At 39.2% G+C, this 7,196-nt stretch overlaps 4 non-coding genes across 4 annotated transcripts; all 4 read right to left on the bottom strand.

Moving 5' to 3' along the window:
• Positions 1–2,216: 2,216 nt before the first annotated feature.
• trnam-cau (transfer RNA methionine (anticodon CAU)) lies at positions 2,217–2,288 on the bottom strand. The gene has a single exon. It is a non-coding gene; the product is annotated as a tRNA-Met (tRNA).
• A 3,268-nt stretch (positions 2,289–5,556) lies between these two features.
• trnam-cau (transfer RNA methionine (anticodon CAU)) lies at positions 5,557–5,628 on the bottom strand. The gene has a single exon. It is a non-coding gene; the product is annotated as a tRNA-Met (tRNA).
• Positions 5,629–5,634: 6 nt separating this feature from the next.
• On the bottom strand, positions 5,635–5,707 carry trnar-ccu (transfer RNA arginine (anticodon CCU)). Its single transcript has one exon. It is a non-coding gene; the product is annotated as a tRNA-Arg (tRNA).
• A 987-nt stretch (positions 5,708–6,694) lies between these two features.
• trnam-cau (transfer RNA methionine (anticodon CAU)) lies at positions 6,695–6,766 on the bottom strand. Its single transcript has one exon. It is a non-coding gene; the product is annotated as a tRNA-Met (tRNA).
• Positions 6,767–7,196: the final 430 nt, after the last annotated feature.

The following is a 7,196-nucleotide window of genomic DNA, read 5'->3' on the forward strand; positions in this document are numbered from 1 at the left end:
AGGCACTTCCTACTGCGCGAAGCCTCTAGTCCCCTCTCTCCCCACAGCTACCGGAGAGCACTCAACTCAGTGTGGAGCTCTATTTAGTTTGAGAAGAACAAAATAATAAGCTGCTAATGTAAGCTATCCAACCAGTGAAAATGGGTGAAAATGCCTCGGTTTAGGAGGCCAGTGCCTTATCCATTAGGCCACTTGGGCTTCAGAGACACAGTGACACAATGTAGAGCGAGAAAAACGTGAACAGACATGGCTCTGTAAGCACCAAAAACACAGGATAATACTAGACACAATATTTCCAAATTGATTCATCAGCCACTGCAGTACTACCATTAAATCTGTTGTGCAATAATTAAGTAGAGAAATCATAACTTTGGAGCACTTGGTGTGTTGCTCAGCCTCCAGAATGACAGCTTCCTACAGTTGCAGAATAACAGAACACACAAAAAATAACCCCTATAGCTACATACCAAAGATGGGAGTTGACTTTGTTGTTTCACAATGCATCATAGTCTCCGTCTGTCCTGTCCTGTGCTGAACTATGTGGAATAAGTGTTTGTTTACTGTAGGTGACAGAGACAGAATGTGAAATATGTGGCTGCCCTTCCTTCTGTATTTATTTTTAATTAGATTATCTTTATTTATAACTTTATTTGCAATCAGAACATAACACAAGTACATTTTTCATGGGCACAACAACTATCTATGAACTATGTTTTAGGCTGCACTTTTCGACTGTATGTACCAGTAACACTCAAGCAATGTGCTCAGCGCCTTTTCTCTTAAATTACAATGCACGTTGAAACAAGCAGCGGCCGCTCGGCGGGTCAGTCCTCACAAGCTCATGCTCTGCAGCCAATCTTTGTTCAAACTTAAAGTTATTTTAAATTCTAGAGGAGATCTCAAAGTTTCATGAGGTCCCAAATCTGGCAGTTCATTTGACCCTTTGGAAACAATTTCGGGAAATGTGCCTAAATAATTTAGCAGACATGTATAATATTCCCATCTGATGAAATGATGCAGCCATACAGTATATCCCTTGTTTCTTTTATTTATGTGTTTCAATGTCTTAAATGTTTTCCTCCTTTCCTTAGTTCGGCTCTAATGCTGGCTCTGATATATTTGTGCTGCCATTTACGCAAGAAATCTTGAAAAGATTTAGATATCAAAAAAACATTTCGGTTAAGTAAATGTCAAATAAAAATATAAAGATACTTATTGAATACACAATAAAGCTTTAAAAAAATAATAATTGGCTACTGTATGTCCTAAAATTTCGATCTAAAAAAATAAATTAAAACAAATCCCTAAATTAAATCCTAAAAATGCAACACTACAACAGAGTCATTATTGATAAGAGTGGTTTTCCAACTGATTCAATTGATATTAAATGGTCATAATCGATCCCTCTCTTATTGATAAGATAAGTTCACAAATAACAGCGGCTCCCAGCCGTGTGTGTCATAATACAGAAATAAACACGGGGGTCAAAGTTCAGTAAAGTCCACTGTTACATCCTGCCATGTTTAAATAAGCAGATCATCAGGTTTTCTTTCACTGGCTTGGAAACCCGAACTGGCCTCCGACTAACTAGATAAAACACACAGATTAAAGCGTTGTGAAGAACGCCATAGTTTAAGAGGCTGCTTTTATTCTCTTAGTTTTATCAATAAACACAGAGGCCACATTCAGAGATCTTCAAGGAATTCCTCCTGAGGAACAAACATGTGTAGGTGTATATACATGTATTTAAAAACATGAAAACCTGTCCTGGCAAGAGCAAGAAGGAAAACAATGTTGGATGTTGATGCAAGAACAGCACATTTAGTTCAGCTCAAGGTGTGTTTAGAACAAATGATCTCTGTGTTCACCTGCAAACACACCCAGTTGTGATGGTGCCAGAGACCTGTACATAGATGCAACAAGGTGTAAAGTTAAACCACAAGATTTAATTTAATTAATTCAATTTAATTTAGTTAAATTACTCTTTAATGATGGACAAATATGTTTAAGGCATGAAAACATGACTCAAAGACAGTTGTGTTTCCTAAGCAACAAGAAAAACATACAGCCCTCCACCTCCTTTTTTCATACAGTAGAGAGCTGAAGTGAAAGGTTGTTTTACAGTAGTAAGAAAACGTCAATCCATGTTACTGTGTCAGTAACAAAGCAGAGGAAGAGACCGCCCAGTTACCAGTAAAAAAAAAAAAAAAATCACCTAGCAGAGGATGGTTTCGATCCATCGACCTCTGGGTTATGGGCCCAGCACGCTTCCGCTGCGCCACTCTGCTGATGCGCATTCCACCTTGGAACATGGAACATGTGTGGCTCATTTCATATTAATATTTTTGATTATGTTTCTAACCATAGACTGTACATAGAGAGGGACGACTCCACTTCATCCCACTGTACAAAAAAGAAGCCAAAACATCCCGTTTGGAGCCGGAGTCTGAACAGTAGTGACGGGCTGGAGCTGTGGCATCGAAGTCCCGCCCACACACCCGCCTGAGCCAATCAGGAGCCGAGTACGGTCACAGCAAGCAAGCATGAGCCACCTGGCTGCTACGTTAGCAACACAATAACTAGGAAGACACAACTACTAACCATAATATCCATATAACTACATTTATGATAATATATATATACACATATTCTATTACCCAGACTCGTGACAGTCATGGAAAGTGAGTTATATCTCCTCTCTCCAACACTTTTAGAGCCTCCGACAACTTCAGTGGTAAAAGTGGAGCTCTTTTTAATGTTTTTTGGTATATTAAAGATTTTGTTTTCACATATTTTACTTATTTTTGTATGATCATTTACTAAATTTACTAATATTTTTCTAATATTTAACTTATATTTTCCCGATATTTTAGTAATAGTTCTAGGATATTTTACTATTTTAGGGATAATTTACTAATATGTTTTGGGATATTTTATTAATATTTTTGGGGAATATTTTACTAATATTTTTTTTAGATATTTTAGACTTTTTGGGGATATTTTACTAATATTTTGGGGATATTTCAATAATATTTTTAGGATATTTTATTTGTTCATCAGGTGGAGCTCATTTAGTGGTATTCCACCATGCATCTCCTATGAGTGTTAATGGTAGTGATGTGTCGTTACGAACGAGCCGGTTCAAAGAGCCGGCTCTTTTAAGTGAACGATTGGAGCCGGCTCCCGTCCGAGAGCCGTTTTTTTCGTTTGTTTTTTGTTTTTCTTTAATTAATTCAAGGCAGAATGATAGGATGATCTTCTCCGCGTCACGGGCACTCCATGCACTGACTGTGACTGAATGTTGTGTTAATGACATCCAATCAGGTGATGACAGACAAGGATCATACCATCAAGCAGGGAGGGGCGCGGGTGCGCGGTGCGCTGACGGTCTACAGGTACAGAGCAGGAGGGAGATGAGGAGAGAAAGAGAGAGAAGAGTGCGGTGCACGAATAGCAGACAAGATGAGTGACAGTCGGAAATGAAGCAGCATGTAAAATTATGATATTCTGGAAATTATAAAGTTTAGTATAATTAAATTGAATAATTTAAGTGATATATGTGCACAAATACTAATCATAGGTCAAAACAGCTAAAGCTAAATTTGGCTGAATTATATAAAAGGCAGAAGTAGTAAAATGAAGAGCCGTTTGGGAGCCGAAAGAGCCGGTTCTTCTTGGTGAGCTGAGCCAAATGATCTGACTCACTAAAAAGAGCCGAAATTCCCATCACTAGCTAATTGCGGTTGGCAAACCGTTTTATGCATTACCGCCACCTACTGGACTGGAGTGTTTAGCAGTAACGTTAGATCGGCAGGAAACTCATAAGTAATTAATTAGAAGATTGCATATTTTCCATGATGACTTGCCTAGATGATTCCCAAATGTATTATTGTGTTTTCCATTAGTCATGATATTAATTCCCTTAATTCATCATCCTGGTGTACCCTGGTTATTTTCTGTATTCCCAATTTACAGATGTCCCTAAACGCCTCTGAAGTGCGTCTGTCCAGCAGGCTATCAGGTGAGCACACAACGCATACAGGTGAGTGACAGAAGCTCAGTTTAATGAGAAGAGTTTCTAAAAACAGAAGTTTCTAATGTAATGTTAACATTTACAAGAGGTAATAACAGAGCTGGCGGTTATTGCCAGGGAGAGAAAACTGGAAAGGTTCCTTTCCAATTAACGTTAATTGGATTATCCAGGTGAGTTAGCTACTTAAAGCTAGCTGGTTAGCATTAACATTTCGTTGTAATAGAGTTGAATTGTGTGTTATTTTACTTTGAGAGATATGGTAAAGTAGTAAAAGCAGTCAGGTTGTGTGATGTGAAGTAAATATGGTTGTTATTAATGAGCTGATTAACATTAGTCGCCACCTGTTGGCTTAATTGCGGCCCAGAAGAATGAAGTTGGCTAAAAAGGTGTACACAGAATTGGGTGATAATTTATACTGCATGCCTTATATAAACAGTCAAACCAGACCGGAAGACAATAGGTGTCACTATTTGCTGCCATTCAAAAAATCAAATTGGTTTAAAAAACAATTTCTGACTAAACTTTGACATATACCAGCCTGCGATAATCCATCAACATGATGTTACTCTGATAATAACTATAGTCAAAGTAATTCATAATTTCTGGGGGTTTTTAACTAAAAAATTAGGTATAATTTCATATAAATGAGGTTTATTGACCATAAATTCCAAAAAAAAGTGTAAAACTTGTGGTAATGAGTTGGAATGAAGTTGGCTAAAAAGGTGTAACACAAAATTGGGTGATAATTTTTAGTTTATGCTTTATAAACAGTCAAACCAGAAGAAAGTTGCATGGTCGACGGGAAGACAACAGGAGGGTCAAGCTAATGTGTATGTGTTGTGAAACTAAGATAAAAGGAAAAAAAGTAGGAAAAGCACAGGTGTAAATAATAAAATAAATTTCCGGTTCCTGGGATTGTGCATGCTGGCTCACTGTCACTCTCACTGGAACACTTGAATACAACAGAGCCATGGATGGTGTTATTAGTTACACCTGTGCTTTTCCTACAATGACAAGTGAAAAATGTCTGCTGTGAGAACGGCCTATATGATGGACAATGAAATGGGAAAAAATCTGACTATGATAACTGTTCTGTACACTTGTTTTTTTTAGAGAGGATTCTCTCTGCTGACAGGTAGGAACCTTTATTCTTTTATCTTGTGTTGTTTTTATTCTTGTATTTATTGTTTTTATTTCAAATATTTGTATTCTTGTACTTTTATTGATCTTGCACCTCCCCATATGCCACCTACTGTGTTCCCTCTGTCATTGATGATTGTGCAGTATGAATGTGTATATGTCTCGGTGGACTGCAGAAACTGAATTGCCCTTCGGGGATAAATAAAGCTATCTGTATCGGTAAATCAAAGGGAACTTTTGAATCAATGTCAGGGTTTGACATTAACCATGGCCTATTCCTTTGGTATAAGAGCAGAGCAGATCAACTGTTTGGCGACTAATGAAAGTGTTCGGTCGCACTTGACAGTTTTATTGGGTGCATATGCTGCCCAGTAAAATACTGATAGCAGAGGATGGTTTCGATCCATCGACCTCTGGGTTATGGGCCCAGCACGCTTCCGCTGCGCCACTCTGCTGTCAATCACCCCAGATGGGACTTGAACCCACAATCCCTGGCTTAGGAGGCCAGTGCCTTATCCATTAGGCCACTGGGGCTTCACATCGCACCATTTGAACTGTTCTAATCACGAACAGCATGTTCCACTACAAAGCAACAATATGAGAAACACAATGTGGGGTTTAAATTATGATAACAATGGCCCCTGAAGCTACTGTCGCAGTAACAGAGAAAAAACAGAGCTATAAAGAGAAACAGAAAGAGGAGGAGGAGACACAGTAAAGCTCTGACAGAATAGAGAACTAGAGATACAAACTGTGACACAGTGCCAACATGTGTCCAGAAGAACAGGAAAAAAATAGAAATATAAAAGACTGAATAGAAGAAATCTGTAGTGGGCTCACTTTAGCTCAGAGATGGTACTTGTTGGAGAAATTATTAAAATAAGTCTTTGGTCATTCGGTTGAGAAGCATTACTATTTATTAAGCAAATGAATTTGGGTCCATACAGCAGAAAAGTCAGTGTACAAAGACAGAAGACAGAGAGCTCCCTCACTACATCATTCTTTATAATCTTAGTTCAGCCTTCCCTCCCCTTTGTGACCCACACCGTATCTTGATTTAGCCTTCACTCCCCTTTGTGACCCACACCTTCCGCCCTGCCTCTGAGTGGAAGATTCATTAAAAGAGTTACTGGTGATTATAATGTTGGGAAAGAGTGCGGATGCGAATATGATAACAAATATATCTAAACTAGGACAGTCTCTACTTTCCCAAAACATTCGGATAAATCTGAGTACACAAATGCTAATACAAAGGGAAATGGTATTTTCTCTCACATACTTCAGCCAATCAGAGTGATTTCTCTCACTGACGGCCGCCGCTGCCACCGCCACCGATTCAATATGCTAAATCGGCCGAAAAACCTCAGCTCACCGACGCCTCTGAACTGTCCGACGGCAGACCGTTGGCTTGGTTTGTTAGGGCCTTTAGTCAAGTTGTCCTGTCACAAAGCTGGCTCACTTTGGAGGACTGACTTTATGATAGTATAACAAGTAATACAGAACAATGATGTAAAACACAATTAGCAGAGGATGGTTTCGATCCATCGACCTCTGGGTTATGGGCCCAGCACGCTTCCGCTGCGCCACTCTGCTGTTAGTCACCCCAGATGGGACTTGAATTTACGATCCCTGGCTTAGGAGGCCAGTGCCTTATCCATTAGGCCACTGGGGCTTCACACATATCAAGGTCAGCAATTCTAGCCTCAAAATCTTCCTTTTGTACTCTGTTTCTTTAACGTCTTGGTTACAGTGCTAGCATACAAAAGGTAGGTCAGGCTAGTGTTGTGCAATATCTAAAAAATGTCCAACTGGCCCTCAATTGCAACAACAGCAACCGCCGATTGCTGATATATTCGTATGTGTGCCGACACGCACTCGCCACTGACGTAGTTTCAGCAGGGAGATCAACTGTTTTACCAGCGAAGCATCGTAAAACACATTCAAACTTGAGAGAAACAAAATAAAACTCACCAAAAATGTCTTGTTTAGTCTTGATGTACTCACCGGTTGGCCAATCACCAAC

Source organism: Sebastes fasciatus, chromosome 8 (genome assembly GCF_043250625.1).
Source record: "Sebastes fasciatus isolate fSebFas1 chromosome 8, fSebFas1.pri, whole genome shotgun sequence".
In the NCBI taxonomy this organism is placed as follows: domain Eukaryota; kingdom Metazoa; phylum Chordata; class Actinopteri; order Perciformes; family Sebastidae; genus Sebastes; species Sebastes fasciatus.